At 41.5% G+C, this 17,025-nt stretch overlaps 1 pseudogene; it reads left to right on the top strand.

Annotated features, from left to right (window-relative positions):
• Positions 1 to 1,770: 1,770 nt before the first annotated feature.
• LOC114897961 lies at positions 1,771 to 15,467 on the top strand (annotated as a pseudogene).
• Positions 15,468 to 17,025: the final 1,558 nt, after the last annotated feature.

Here is a 17,025-nt window from a genome sequence, read left to right as displayed (position 1 = left end):
TCCAAGTGCCTTCTCCCGGGAAATCCTTGGATGAGAATCTGCCTAAGCTATGTGTGATCAGATTTCTGCAGCTCGGTTCACTGCTCACTGAGGCTTCCGCATGTGCCCTGACTCCACCAACCCTGCTGGAGGATTCCTGGAGACTTGAAGAGTTACTGGCAGCTTACTTCATATGGAGCAGGTGCTGGGTATGGTACGTGGTGCGTGAGAGGCGCATTCGAATCTGGAATTCTGGGGTTTAGGTCTGGCTCCCACCATTAACCACCTGTGTTACCCGAAACCAGCGGACCCCAAACTTTTTGGCACCAGGGACCGGTTTTGTGGAAGACAATTTTTCCACTTGCGGGGGGAGGGGGGAATGGTTCAGGCGGTAATGCGAGCGATGGGGAGCCGCGCAGATGAAGCTTCACTCACTCGCCTCTCACCTCCTGCTGTGTGTGTGTGGAGGGATGTTTGAGGACCCCTGCCCTAAACAGTTCACAGTTTACTCATAAGAGTTGAGGGGCAAAAAAAAAAAAGAGTTGAGGGGCAGACTAAACAATCTCTAGGGTGTCTTCTGGAAGGAAACAGCAGAGATAACAGAAGAAAAGAGAATCAAGTGGGGAAGGTCAGTCCAGCTGCCTACCTTGTGGGTGTTTGAGTGAATGTCTTGCCTCACCTGCCACTCAAGGCTGTTTGCATTATTTTCTTCACCTGTTAAGTTGGGATAATACCTTCCTCATAAAGACTATGCCGAAAGTGAACTAAGGTAATGCTGGGCCTGACACAAGTGGTGGACTTAGTAAGTTATTGTGATTTTTTTTTTTAATCAAGCTGAGTCTTAAGGAACAGGTGGGAGTGATATGAGTGGAGACTGAAACATGAAAGAACAGTATTTCAGGTAAGGCAAAGGGTACAGAAAAATGAAAGAAAAGCCCGAGAACAAATCTGGTTGCTTTGCAGGGCTCATGAAATGGAATGAGCAGAGGTCCTTGGTTGAGTTCAGATCCATTCCACTATACCAGGCATTGCACTGGGTCCTGAAGATTCCAAAAACAAGACCCAGTTCCTGATGTTACTGAACCACGTTTGTTTGTCGGAAGCTCAGCAAGCCAAATGCTGAGGCACCAAGGTGTGCAGCAGAGAAAGGGTTTATTCACAAGGCAGCCAAGCAAGAAGATGGGAGAATAAATCTCAAATCTGCCTCCTCAAAGGGGAGGAGCTTGGGATATTTCAGAAATAAAGAAGGAGTGTGGTCTTAGGCATGGGGAAAGGTGAGACAATCAGGTCCCGCACAGGAGTATCTGAATTACATGCTTCTTCATGGCCTGCATGTTCAAAAATGGAGGCACTTGGCATGATCTGAGGGTACGGTTGTTGGCCCTCTGACTTCAAAAGGTTATTTATGGAACACTTGCACAGACCCAGTTTTAGGGTCAGTGGTCCCAACCAGCCTTAGCCAGCTGGAGCTCAAACTAAACTCAGCTGACCCCAAGTTCCTGGAAAACAACTTGGGCAAACATCTTACTGTTTAGGCTATGGGAATCTTGGAGGGTATGCAATTTGCAACAAAGTAATTAAGGCTTGCTCAGTGAAGACAGGCTACAAGCAGAGGGGGGTTTTAGCAAGCTGTTAAGACAAGCTCAAGAATTTCTGTTAGTTACCAGTTTCTGTTAATCCTATGGGGCATGGTTTCCTTGTCCTCTGGATGCTCACAGTTTAGTGGAGGAGATAGATAAGCAACCACTCAGTATGATTCATGCTCTTCTAAAAGTGATCAAGAGAAGAACCATGAAACCCAGCCTGAAGAAACCGAAAATAAAAGAAGAAGCTACAAGTAGCAGGTAAGTTACAGGAACCAAGGAGAAAGTGGCACATTCAGGCAGTAATAAGTATACGCTGTGTGACTGGGGAATAAGAAAAGATGGGCCTTATGCAAAAACTTCTGCCCAAAATAAATAGTGTGTTTTTGAGGTATGTAAGCAGATTTTTATTTGAGAAGAATCACTCCAGGGCAGGGTTTCTCAACCTCAGCACTACTGATATTTGGGGCCAGAAAATTCTTTGTCATGGTGGGTAGGGTTGCTGTCCTGTGCACTGTGGGGTGTTCAGCAACATCTCTGTCCTCTAACTACTAGATGCCAGTAGCAACCCTCCACTCTTCCCCCTCAACTCCCCAGTCCACCTGGTCCACTTATGACAACCAAAAATGTCTTTAGATATTGCCAAATATGCCTTGGGGGACAAAAATCATCCCCTTTGAGAACCACTATTATAGGGATAATGTGGAAGATGGATTGGAGGGCAAGGAGATTAATCATATAACATTGTAGAACTTCAAACTGCAAGTGATGAGACCAACATCTAAGGCAGTGGACCAGGGAGGGATACTGAGAAGTTGTCAAAAACCTGAGGAGATGGAATAGACAGTGGGTGATGACTGCTTAGATCTGGGTGCTGAGGCAGAGGAAGGAATTTCACATGATTCCCAAATTCTCTAAATTAGTCGACGAGTTGACCAAGGATGCCACCAACTAAATTGGGCGAGGAATTCAATTTTATGTCTGAAAATAGAAAAGCTTTAAAAGGTTACTCTATAGGGAATATACAGGAGAGAGAGAGAGAACAGTGTAAAAGGAGGAATAACCATATCTCCTTCTAACATGTCATGTGTAGCAAGAAACCTACAATCTGCTACAAATATTCATCCAAACTGAACCAAACTAAATGTAATGAAGTAGAAGCCTCTTATTAGGAAATTCTCTTAAAAAAAAAATCATCCAGCCAGCAATCATACATACATAGGTTTCACACGTAAATTTTCATCAAAAGAACATCTGCTCACCAGTCTTTCTCTGCAAAAGCTGTTTCCTAGATTACAATGGGAAAATATATTAGATTCAAACACTGAGGTTTGCCTTTAAAAGGTTATACCAGAGGGCTTCCCTGGTGGCGCAGTGGTTAAGAATCTGCCTGCCAATGCAAGGGACATGGGCTCGAGCCCTGGCCTGGGAAGATCCCACGTGCCGCGGAGCAACTACGCCCGTGCGCCACAACTACTGAGCCTGAGTTCTAAAGCCCGCAAGCCACAACTACTGAGCCCACGTGCCACAACTACGGAGCCTGCATGCCTAGAGCCCGTGCTCCACAGCGAGAAGCCACGACAATAAGAAGCCCGCGCACCACAACGAAGAGTAGCCCCCACTCACCACAACTAAAGAAAGCTTGTACACAGCAACGAAGACCCAACACAGCCAAAAATAAAATAAAAATAAAAAAAAACGGTTATACCGGAGACTTCCCTGGTGGTGCAGTGGGTAAGGCTCCATGCTCCCAATGCAGGGGGCCCAGGTTCGATCCCTGGTCAGGGAACTAGATCCCACATGCCACAACTAAGAAGCCCCCATGCCGCAACTAAGAATCAGCACAGCCAAAATAAAATAATAAATAAATATTTTTTCAAAAAGGTTATACCGAACAAAACTAAACTAAAATACCATTGTACAAATCATAAAATTCTGGAAACTAGAAAAGAGAGGCAAAATCACCTCAAATTTTCTTGCAGTTATTTTTTCACTAAGGATATTTTTAATACAAGCATAATCATGGTGGACATGTAATTTTGTAAATGTTTCCTTAAACTTATTTTAATTTATAAGCATTTTACTTATAAATGCTTACTACAGAAGTTTCATAACTAATGACTTTCTCCATGCAAATAACCTAAATAATAATTAAATATATAATATTTAGATAATACCTTAGGAGGGATTCACAGAAATGTAATTATTGAGTCAAATAGACTGCATAGTTTTAGATTCTTGATTCACAGATTCATAATGGCAAGTCACTTTCCAAGAAATTTCCATGAATTTACACTGCCCTAAAAAATGTACACAATGTTAGGTTTTGTAACAATGGACATTTTAACATTTTAAATGGTTTATAACTTTAATGTTTTAAAAATATACCTTGTTGGGCTTCACTGGTGGCGCAGTCGTTGAGAGTCCGCCTGCCGATGCAAGGGACACGGGTTCGTGCCCGGGTCCGGGAAGATCCCACATGCCGCAGAGCGGCTGGGCCCGTGAGCCATGGCCACTGAGCCTGCGTGTCCGGAGCCTGTGCTCCGCAATGGGTGAGGCCACAACAGTGAGAGGCCCGCGTACCGCAAAAAATATATATATATATACCTTGTTGCTTTAATTTTGAATTTCCATGATTGTTAAAGAGATTAATAATTTTCCCTATGCTTTCTCACTAGTTTCTGTTTTTTGTGTTTCTTTTAATTTACCAATGTGTGTGCTGGTGTGGGTAGGGGAAATACAGTCTGTTTTTGTTCTTTGTCCACTATAGTATCTTCTATCAATTTGTAATAATAGGGTCTTCAATTAAAATAGCAATAGTTTTTCTGTCATGCTTTTGATATGTATTTTTTCAGCATACTATTTGCTCTTTAAAAAACTATGCTTGTAAAAGTTTTCCGTTTTCTTGTAGTCAAGCATGTTGAATTGCTGTGGGTTTTGGGTTTGTTGTCTGTCTGTTCGCATTGTGATATCATCTGTGATTCTTTAGGAAATTATCCTCTCTTTTTAGGTTAAATAAATGAATACAACAAATATTTGGTGAGTACCACTATGTACCAGGCACTATTCTGTCCTGCAAATACAGCAGTGAAATAATACAGAAGAGGTTCCTAGTTGGGGAGCATAGTTGAAAACAAGTAAATGAATAAATAATTAAAATAATGTCAATAGTGATACATGCTGAGAAAAAAACAAGATTTAAGGGATAGAAAGTAAAGGGAAATGGCGTGTGTTCATTCTATATTACTCTAGGTTTTATATAGCTAAATACTTTAAATACCCAATATTTAAACCATCTAAAATTTCAGTGGATGCTCTGAAGTGTCTAAAGTACTATTTTTTTTACAATCAAGACTGTCTTTTATGTTGAAAATATAGTATTCAATAAATGTATGCCCTTCATTTAACAATCCCTCTCCCTCATCCCACCCTCCAAAAAAAGGAAAAGTAAAATTAAATGTTAAATCTTTTACCTCGAAACTAAACTTAGATGGTAACTGGACAGATCTTCTATATGACCTCTGATGCACTGAGTTAGGCTCCATCTATGATGGTGAAATGATTACACTTTAAGAGATCCTTTTCCACTGCTTAGTACCATGAATACAGCAGACCACTGAAAATACTTACTCATAAGGATAGACTGAAAGGAAGAAAAAGAGTCTGATTAAATGTAATAGGAAGGAAACTATATAATTTTTTACTTAGAAGGAACCATGCATGACATGTAGTAGAAGATAAATAGATATTTACTAAAAGTATAATTCAACGAAAGAAAAAAGATGAAAGCAAATGAATCATATTTATGCTTATGAATGTGCACTTTATTTATTTATTTGGCTGTCCTGGGTCTTAGTTGCAGGATGTGGGATCTTTTTAGTTGTGGCATTGGGATCTAGTTCCCTGACCAGGGATCGAACCCTGGCCTCCTGCATCAGGAGCACAGAGTCTTAACCACTGGACCACCAGGGAAGTCCCTGAATGCACACTTTAAAACCTTTTCAGACTAAAATTACTGAGGGGGTACTGTCTAGAATAGAACTTTGATGTCTCGAGGCATCACACATTTGATACGGTATTGATTCTGCCCTCAAATTATTGCTTGAGATAAACCTTGATCTGATTTGAACTGTCTCAGCCCACTCCTGTAAGACATGAGATCCTTCTTCCTCAGATACTTCGACTCTCATAAGATGATAACTCTGCCCTCAGCCCAACTGTCCCATGGCCTAGTCGTAAATTTGACTTTGGAGTAAATGTGAACCTAAGTTTGAACTTCACCTCAGCTCTGCCACTTCCTAGCTGTGTGCCCCAGGCAAGTTCCTAAAATAATCCTCAGTTTCCTCACATGTAAAATTGGAATAATATTACCCAGCCCATTTACCTCAATAAATGATTATGAAGGTTAGGTAAGAAGGTGTATACAAACACTATTCCAACCACATTACAGTGCATGGATGGCACGTAATTAGCTAGTTACTAGCTGAGGAGCATGTATTAGTATAATTCCATCAAGAAACAAGTACGACAGTGTCCATCAGCAGATGAATGGATAAAGAAGATGTGGTATACATATACAATGAAATATTACTCAGCCATTCTTAATGGTTTAGGTGAATGTTGTGTCCTTCAGGCCTCCCATGGAACATAATGCTCTGGTGGGTCTTCCATAACATTTCCCTTCTAGTACGCCCCTCCAACTTCTTAATCCTTCCTCTGCCTCCTGCCAGGGCAACTCAGGCTTCTCCACTTCACTCAGGCTTGGCCATCACTTTCTCCAGGCTTCTAACAGCACCCCATAGTGACTTTGTCTCAACCTCTAAGGTCCCTGCTAAAGTAAATCCTCTGTCTTGAAAAAGGACCCTTAGGTCTGAGCTCCAGAAATATTTATCTTCTCTCTCTTTTTTTAAATTGGAGTATAGTTGATTTACGCTGCTGTGTCAGTTTCTGCTGTACAGCAAAGTGAATCAGCCATACGTATACATATAACCCCTCTTTTTTGGATTTCCTTCCCATTTAGGTCACCACAGAGCATGGAGTAGAGTTCCCTGTGCTATACAGTAGGTTCTCATTAGTTATCTGTTTTATACATAGTAGTGTATGTATGTCAATCCCAACCTCCCAATTCATCCCATCCCCTTTTCCCCCCTTGGTGTCCATATGTTTGTTCTCTACGTCTGTGTCTCTATTTCTGCTTTGCAAATAAGATCATCTATGCCATTTTTCTAGATTCCATATATGTGTGTTAATATACTATATTTGTTTTTCTCTGACTTACTTCACTCTGTATGACAGTCTCTAGGTCCACCCATATCTCTGCAAATGACACAATTTCATTCCTTTTTATGGCTGAGTATATACTTCTCTTAAGCAAGGTTACTTATCCCTTATGTAACTGATTATGTTTCTCCCTTTGATTGTTAGGAAGCTCAGTATCAAATATTAGTCATATATGTATAATATATAGGAACTTATAACACATACTTCATATACTATCCTCACAACAGCTTCATCTTTGCTTTCACTTATTTTCACTTCACACTGACTCTTCCACTTGTATTTATTCACTACACTATCTGCTCAGCATTGTGCTAGGTACATATATATCATCTCATTTAATCTTGGCTTCCCCTCTTGTGGGATCTTGGGCAAGACACTGAATTTCTATAAGCTTTGACTTCTTCATCTGTAAGTGAAGATAACCATAATGTCCACTTCATAGGGTTGTCACGAGGATTAATAATGATAGTTAACATCACTAGTTATTAGAAGATACTCAAATGTTTTTGCCTAAAAAATTAAAATATCTCATATAATTATTTTATAAGATGTTAATGTAGTAATGTCTGAAAAGATAAACATCAGTTTATCATAAAAACACTCAATATACAGAGCAGAATAAGTATTACTAATCTTATTTATTATGGCTTTAACCTAATTGAAGGTTTCTGTGGTTCCTGTAATTAACAGCACTATAACAGAATCAATAAAGCTAAGCTATAATGAATGTTAACACAGAAGGGCTCATTTATGGATTTTTTAAAATATAGGACAAATGAGATGATGGCCACCTCAGAAGGCAGTGAGCCCAAGGATACTTTACTACAAAATTTATTCAGTTTTACAGGAATATCAGATTGCTTTAGACTGACTTACTAGCTATAATAATGAGGCTTATTCTACCCCAGGGACTTAGTATACTGCATTAATAATGAATACACTTTGAAGAAATGCTATTCTAACAACTAAGCTTAGTGCCCTGGAAAGACCACTGGAACAGAAAGCAGGAAACTTGAAAGCAAGTAAGCTCTACAACAGACTACAGAGCATAAGGCAGTCTATTTAACCTCTCTGAACTCACATTTCGCCTGGGTTAGATCACATGATCTTCTGCTGCCTACCAGCCTCAAAATGCTATGCATATTTATTTCTTAACCTCACAGCAGCCATACAAAGTTTACTGGCCAAGAAATCAGATTTGCATTTGAAGTGCAAAGCCTGAATTATATGCCCAAAAGCAATAGGAAGATAAATTACAGCTTAACAAGAATTAGATTTGATTCCTTCCTAATTTCTAATTTTCCGTTTCTTTGGTACGAGAATGATATCTAGGAATCTTATAATCTCAGAGGTCTATGCTACCCAACAATTCAACTCAATTCGGCAAATAGTTAATCAGTACTAATATTTGCCAAGCACATACTAAGTTCTCAAGTTTCTGAGAATATGATGCAGGACACATATGATCAGTAACAATCAACTGAACAGCCATGTGCATTAAGGTACTATATGTACTCACGCTCAGGCCACTGAGCGTGGCCGCCTCTGTCCAAGGGCGGCATGCTTCCTGCCCTCAGGGACTGTAGTATGTAGTGAAAAAGGAAAGACATCCGTCAAAAAATAAGTGATCAAGTGTCAAATTTGCTGATACAGGTAGGAAATGTCATAAGATTTCAGAGACAGGACACATCACTGAAAATCCTGGTAGGCTTCCTGGAAGATGAAATGTGAGCAAAACCTTGAAGGATACTGAAAAACAGAAGTGTTAGGCCTATTTAATGGGTACCTATAGCCTTCTCAGAATTGTTAAGATTAGATTTAATTTTATGTGTGAAATGTGTTTTGTTGTCTTCACTCAATTTTAGGTACCATGACAGCAGAAACCAGGTATCATATTTTTATTTGATTCAGCACAACAGATATTTATGGAGTGCCTACTATGTGTCAGGTACTGTAAGTTTGGAGGGGAGGAAAAGTCAAAGAAGAAAAGAGAAAGGAATTGGAGAGATAAATCAGAAGTCTGCCTCTCAAAGATCTGGGTAAACTAGGTTTGAACCCCCAGCCTTTACCTGGCCTGTAGAAGTATAGAGCCCTTTCAAGAGCTGGGTAACTTCCACCGCCCCACGTCTAATGTGTTCTGCAGTGTTGAAACGAAACTTGGCCTCTTCCTGGTTTTCCCATCAAAGGTACTCCTACAAAGCTGCCTGGGTTTAGTAGCAATCGCTGGAGATGTAGGTAATTGTGGGGAGGAATCACAGCTTTGCTGCGCTGATGGCTGCTCTCTTCCCTTTCCCTCTGCCTTCTCTCCTCTCTTTTCCTCACTCACTCCATCCCAGATTGTCCCCACGCATCTCAAATTCTCCCTGTCTTAACACAGTAAGTCGCCCCTCCTCCAACAGCCAGGTCCTTGGGTCTCAGCTTTGTGCCTCCAGCACTCCCCAGCCTATTCCATTACACCGAATTTTCCAAACCTAGATGCTTCCATCCCCAAGAGGAATTCTGGCACCAGCTATTAAGAGACAGTGAAAGTTTCTCCACCTTGTTACGAAGAGCTAAGTGCACTGGAGACTCTAAGAGAAACCTGAAGTACTATGGAGGGACAGAAGGAGGACGGAGTGCAGGAGACAGGTCAGGAAAGGTTTCTTGGCCCCTTCTAAGTGGTCTCTCTCTCTCTTCCAAATTCGTGCAGTATTGATTGCCTGCATCACTCCTTGGACTCTTGCCCTCTGTTGCCTTCTATGGTTATTTTTCTTTCTATCTGTCTGTGTGCTTTGTCTCCCGGGCCAGATTTTTTGCAACTTCAACACAGCAGCTTTTCCTGTTCCTCCCCAGAACTCTAATGGGTATAATAGACCTCACTGGTGGGTCTGTTGAGTCTCAACCTGCGGGAGCTGTATGATTTGCCTCGTTTGACACTACCGTCCCTAAATTTCCCCCCAAAAGGCCACCTGGTAGGAGGTTTTTTTTCTTTAATTAAAATAAACTCTAAGAATATATTGATTATTTAACCAATTTGCTTGAGTTGTCTGGAGATGCTCATTCATGTTACACCAACCAGCAGCTGAAAAGGACTAACGTGTATTGAAGTACCCCTAGGGACCAGCCACCTGCTTCAATTCTCACAATCATCTTTTGAGGTAAGATTAGGGAATTTACCAAAAGTCACACCACTACAGAGCAGGAATTAGAATTCTAACCCAGGAATACCTAGCTTCAAAGTGCCCATTCTTTCCACTACCCCCATCCCTAAAATAATAATGCTCCTTTAGAGACATCTCTAAAAATAAATAACGTTTCTGTATTAAAAAGAGGAGTGGTTATTCACTATGATATAAACTAAACATGACCACCCCAACAGTTAGGGTCCTGGAGTAGTAGAAAGAAGTTGACTCGATGAGCTTGAACAGGTGGTTTCACCTTTCTGAGCTTCAGGTTACTTAACTGCACACACACAATCTCACGGAGTTGATGTCGATGTCAACATTAAATTAAATTCTATATCTATATAATTAATTATATATAATTAATAATGTAATTAATTATATATATATATAATACCTGGTAAGCAGTGTTAAGTGGGACTGCTTTTCCTTCCACAGAATGTAAAATGGGAGTTGACACAGAGGTCTGACATTCAGCTTAGTTGGACATGTGTTTTTTTCACTGGGTTAACACATTATTTGGGAGGGGCATTAGCTGAATCACACAAGAGCATGTTAATCACTAACTCAACGTCAGCCGACAGCAACCGCAGTTCTTGGAAGTAAATTCACACTGCTGTCAACATCCTTCGAAGTCCTTCTCCACATTAACTACCGCTGCCTCCTAAACAAGGTACTTTCAGATAATTGCTATCGGCCCAAGTAGGTGGTAAGAGGGTTTAACGTATGAGCACTGTAAAATGGGAGGAAGTTTTGGGAGGCTGGTGTGGGGAGATGGGACCACTCTTCCCAGGCCCTCAACTATACCAAGTGCAGCTGGCTTGTGTTTCTATGAGCACAGACTCAGCACTGAATTAGAGCTAGGTTTTAGTTCTACCCATTCCTAGTTATGTGACTTAGAGTTTTAAATTTCATTTTTCTCATCTGTAAAGTGGGGATGATAATAATTTCTATTTTCCAAGGCTGTTGTGAAGATTAAGTTAAATAATGATTTTAAAGCACTTAGTACAATATCTGGCACATTATAAGCCCTTAAAAAGTTAGTTATATTTTTATTATTAACAGGGAACATAGCCTTGAAGTTCTAAGATGCAGGGCAATTAAAAAAAAAGGAAAGAAAAGAAAGGCTCCCTGTTGCTGAAGGATCAGGTTCAATGGCACAGTCAGGCACACAAAGTCTACCATATCTGGCCCCAAGCCTCTGCTTTACACTATGGTTACCTGTACACACTCTGCGAAAACCTCCTTAACTTCCAGAGGCAAGCAGAATTCCTCCTTTAGTTTCCCAGAGTACTTTGCATATACTTTTGTACTTTCCCTTATCACAATATATTCTATGTGTTTGCATATCTGTCTCCACTCTACCCTACCCCATCCCAGTCTGTGAGTTTACGGACAATGGAAACCATACACCATCTTTGTATTTGCAGCCATTAGGCACTCTGTAAGTCTTGGTTGGATGGACGATGGGTGGATAGATGGGTGGATAAGGAACATGGGACAACAGTGGCTTTGTAAAAGAATTGGGACAAGGTACCCAGGGAACAGGGCAAGACAGTCTTTGCTTCATAAATGTTCCTAAGCCTGGGTCTGAGCAGAAGTCTAGAGGACATGACATTGGCAGAATTGTTTGCCTGATGAGGTGGTTGGGCAATCTATGCCTTCTAGGGGAAGCATGAGTGCATGGTGACTGCTGTCAAGACCAGTATCAGGCAGAACACCTTATCTACCAGGGAGCCAAGGCAGGATGATGCCTCTAAATTTTCCAGCAGCCTTCAAGGTTAACATGGTTAAGCAATTAGGAGTAACAAGTTTTTCCAGGTGCGGTGAATTGCCAGCAGGGCAGACAGACTTGTGGACAGAGACCAACTGCCCTGTGATTATGTTCACTGTAAACAATGATACACAAGATCTAGAGATAGTAAGGGGGTATGCAGTGTGATTCCCACAGAGGACAGACCATCTGAAGATAACGTTTCAAAGTACCTAGAATATAAATTATTTTAGAACATAAGGCAATAGAAAGGGAGATTTATATCTTGACTTTTCAGGAATCATTCTATTTTCATTTTATTTTATGCTTTTTGTTAAAGGCAACTGAAGTGATAATATTTCGTGATTGATCATTTATTCTGTACTTCATACTTTTTTTAAAAAATGATGTACTGGAGTCAGCTCCCACTGGCTCATGAGAGCATACTGTGTACATTTCTTCTCATCTACACCTTAGATGACTTCACAATGGTATCTTTAAATCAGCCAGGAGTATTTACACCATGGAAATAGGCAAACACTACAAATCAGGGTTTCCCACTCCCACCTTCTCTAAGAGCTGATTCTCTTTTTTTGGCTGCATCGCACAACATGTGGGATCTTAGTTCCCCGACCAGGGGAACAACATGTGGGAACCTGTGCCCCCTGCATTGGGAGCGTGGAGTCATAACCAGTGGACTGCCAGGGAAGTCCCCTAAGAGCTGATTTTTAAACCTTTACCAGCACACCACTGGCTTTACAATGAATGATCCCAATTAATACTCCCAACACATCTATTTTATAGATGGGAAACTGAAGTTTAGAGAGGTTAAATAATGAAAAACTTATTACAAACTTTTTGGTGGCAAAAGCAGGATTAAAACTGACACCATCTGCCTCCAAAGTTGATGCAGTTAACCATGATGGAGGGAACACTTACCAACTCATTCTGTAAGGCTAGCATTACACTGATACCAAAGGCAATAAAGACATCACAAGAAAAGAAAATTACAGGTCAATATCCTTTCTAGATGCAAAAATCCTGAACAAAATAGGAGCAAACCAAATCCAACAGCATATTAAAGGGATTATACACCATGATCAGGTGGGATTTATCTCAGGAATGCAAGAGTGGTTCAACATAAGGAAATTAATCAATGTAGTAAACCACATTAATAGAACAAATGTAAACAAAAATTATCATCTCAGTTGTCACAGAAAACGCATTTGACAACATCCAACAACCTTTCATAATACAAACATTCAGAAAACTAGGAATAAAAGGGAACTTCTCCAACATGATAAAGGTATGAAAAACCCACAGCTAATGTCATAAGAGTAAAAGACTGAAAGCTTTCCCCCTAAGAGTAGGAACAAGACAAGGATGCCTACTTGCATCACTGCTATTTAACACTAGTTGAATAGTGCTATTCAACACTAGTTCTAGCTAGAGGAAGTAGGTAAGAAAAATAAATAAATGGGAAACAAATTGGAGAGAAAGAAGTAAAATATCTCTGTTCATAGATGTCATGATTCTACATACAGACAATTCCAAAGAATCCACAAGAAAGCTACTAGAGCTAATAAAAAAATTCAGCAGGGTTGCAGGTCACAAAATCAACACACAAAAATCAGTTGTGTTTCAATACACCAGCAATGAACAATTCAAAAAGGAAATAAAGAAAGCAATTCCACTAGTATTCAAATAGCATCAAAATGTATAAAATACCCAAGAATAAATTTAACCAAGGAGGTGAAATATTGTACACTGAAAACTCTAAAACATCTGTGAAAGAAATTAAGGAAGACCTAACTAAATGGAATAACATCCATGTAAATGGATTAGAAGACTTCAAATTGTTAAGATGGTAATACTACCCAAAGTGATTTACAGATTCAACAGAATCTCTATCAATACTCCAGCAACTTTTTTTCAGAAATGAAAAAAACCCATCCTCAAATTCATATGGGATTGCAAGAGGCTCCAAATAGCCAAAATAATCTTAAAAAGGAAGATCAAAGTTGGAGGACTCACAACTGATTTCAAAACTTACTACAAAGCTACAGTAATCTAAACAGTGTGACACTGGCATAAGGATAGACATATAGACCAATGAAACAGAATTGAGAGTCCAGAAATTAAACCCATACATCTATGGCCAATTGATTTTCCAGAGGAGTACTATTTTCATTCAATGGGGAAATATTAGTCTCTTCAACAAATGGTTCTGGAACAACTGGATTTCCACATGCAAAAGAATGAAGTTGGTGCCTTATCTCACGTCATATACAAATATTAGCTCAAAATGGAACCATAAAACTCTTGAAAGAAAGCATAGGGGTAAATCTTGGTGACGTTTGGTTTAGCAATGGATTCTTAGATATGACACCAAAGCATGAACAATTACAAAAAAAAAAAGATAAGGACTTCCCTGGTGGCACGGTGTTTAGGAGTCTGCCTGCCAATGCAGCAGACACAGGTTCAAGCCCTGGTCCAGGAAGATCTCATATGCCACAGAGCAACTAAGCCCGTGCGCCACAACTACTGAGCCTGAGCTCTAGAGCCCGTGAGCCACAACTACTGAGCCCACATGCAGCAACTACCGAAGCCCATGCGCCTAGAGCCCATGCTCTGCAACAAGAGAAGCCACTGCAGTGAAAAGCCTGTGCACCACAATGAGGAGTGGCCCCCGCTCGCCACAACTAGAGACAGCAACAAAGACCCAAAAGAGCCAAAATATATATATATATAAACTGGGTTTCATCAAAATTGAAAACTTTTGTGCATCAAAAGATATTAATAAGAAAGTGAAAAGAGGCAGCCCAACTTTCTTGGCTGGGGCAGCAGCCACCACCACAGGGCCCAGCTGAGCACACTGGGCCACACGGCGCTCTCCCCAGCTTGGTTCCTCTATAGCCCTGCTATCCAGCACTGGGCCCCAGCCATTACCTTTGAAAACCTGGACATCAAGTTCTCACTGTGGCTTATCGATGAGAAGATCATCAGCCATAACACCCAGTGGTTCTACTTACAGCCCCATTACATCTTGGGCCTCCTCATAGGCCATCACATCTACTTTTCAGCTCAAATCCACCAAAACCTTACCATTGAGCCCTACACCATCTCCAGCCATGATGAAAGGGCTTTAGTGGACCTGGTCATCAAGGTTTACTTCAAAGACACCCAGCCCAAGTTTCCCACTGGAAGTAAAGATGTCCCCATACCTGGAAAACAAGAAGATTGGAGACATCATTGAGTTCCAGGGCCCAACCTGGCTGCTAGTCTACCAGGGCCAAGGAAAGTTTGCCATCTGTCCAGACAAGAAATCCAACCCCATTAAGAAGTGAACTCTGTACACATGATCACAGGAGGAACAAGCATCACTTGGATGCTACAGGTGATCCGTGCCATCATGAGGGACTTGGATGACACCATGTGCCAACTGCTCTTTGCCAATCAGACCAAGAAGGACATTTTGCTGCAGCCGGAGCTGCAGAAACAAACATTCCACTTGCTTCAAGCTCTGGTACATTGTAGACAAAGCCCCTGAAGCCTGGGACTACAGCTTGGGCTTTGTGAACAAGGAGATGATCCAGGACCACATTCCGCCCTGGAGGAGGAGCGTCTGGTACTCCTGCTCCGAGCCAGTATGCCTGCCTGCCCAACCTGGACCACATGGGTCACTTCAAGGAGCGCTGCTTCCCCTTCTGATGGCTGGGCACTGGCAGCATCACACCCTGAACACTCACCATGCCTTGTCCTCAACTAGTCCTCCTCTGCCAATGTTATTTAATGCTGTGGCCCCAGGTTCAGTCTGGCCTGCCTATGCCCTGGGTGGTCACCCAGCTGGGCTGACCTGAGGGGTCCCCTTGGAAGCAGAGCTCTGTTTCAGGTGGGCCACAGCTGGCAAACTTCAGGGCAAGTTCCTGTCTGGTTCTCACTCAGGCCTGTCCCTGTCCTCAGGACTCTTTGTCTCTCGCTTCTTGCCCTCTTCTCCTATTACAGGGATGAGGCTGCCATCACCATGCCCCACCCAACCCTCCCTGCATGGGTCCACAGTCTGGAAATAAACATAAAAGTAGGGGCAGCCCAGAGCTGCAGGTGCCGGGACTGCCCCCAGCCACGGTCCTTGGACCTCTGCCTGCCACCCCTCACTGTCTGCCTCAGAGCCACGACTAGGTCTCAGCAGCATCTCATACCACGTGAGACAGGGGATACCAAAAATTCCTGGCGGGGAGTGAGGAGGGGTGCTGGGGGTGAAAGGCTACCTCCCACCCAAGGGCCCAAGCAGGCCCCAGCCAGCCAGGAGCTTGGCTCTTCTTGTGGCTGGAGTGGGAAGAAGGTGTTGGCTGAGGGCCCATCAGGCTGGCACATGGGCCATCTTGAAACCCTGACATTTTCCCCTAACACACCGAAATATTCAGGTAACCTTAGGAGCTCTAAGCTGTCAGCTTAGCAGAGTCTGATTCACCATGGGGAGGGGGACTGGGGCAGGGGATTGATGGCAGAGCTCTACCCACTCCTCCTGCCTTCACCTGCAGCGTGGGGAAGATGTTGAACAATGTCTCTTGTCAGAGAGACATTTTCAGTGGCCCCTCCATTGCCTTTAAATAACAGCTATGTTAGCCTCATGCATATCAAGTTTTTCAAAGTTATTTATAAGCAGGAAAAAAATTGAAGTAAAACTTTTTTTTTAACCTAAGCAAATCTTTTTTTTTTTTATTGAAGTATAATTGCTTTACAATGTTGGGTTAGTTTCTGCCGTAAAACAAAGTGAATCAGCTATATGTATACATATATCCCCTCCAGAAGTAAAACTTTGCTAATACAAAAAAAAAAAAAGTAAGTGAAAAGAGAACCCACAGAATGGGAGAAAATATTTGCGAGTCATACATCTGATAAGGGTTTAATATCCAAAATATATAAGAACTCCTACAACTCAATAAAAGACAAACAACCCAACTTTTAAAATGCTCAACATCATTCGTCATTGGAAAATGTAACACAGAATCACAATAAGAAACTACTTCATACCTATGAAGATGACTATTAAACAAATAAACAAACAACAAACAGAAATAACAAGTGTTGGCAAGGGTGTGGAGAAATTGGAACACTCATACACTGCTGGTAGGAATGTAAAATGGTGCAGTCCCTGTGGAAAACAGATTGGCAGTTCCTCAAGAAGTTAACCAGAATTACCAGCAATTCCACTCCTAGTATACACTTAAAAGAATTGAAAAGAGGGACTCAAAGAGGTATTGTATGC

The sequence above is a fragment of the Monodon monoceros genome, unplaced genomic scaffold, assembly GCF_005190385.1.
Source record: "Monodon monoceros isolate NGI ecotype Baffin Bay Population unplaced genomic scaffold, NGI_Narwhal_1 Super_Scaffold_18, whole genome shotgun sequence".
Classification (NCBI taxonomy): Eukaryota; Metazoa; Chordata; class Mammalia; order Artiodactyla; family Monodontidae; genus Monodon; species Monodon monoceros.
Note: the sequence above shows the minus strand (reverse complement) of the source record. Positions and strands in the feature narration are given on the sequence as shown.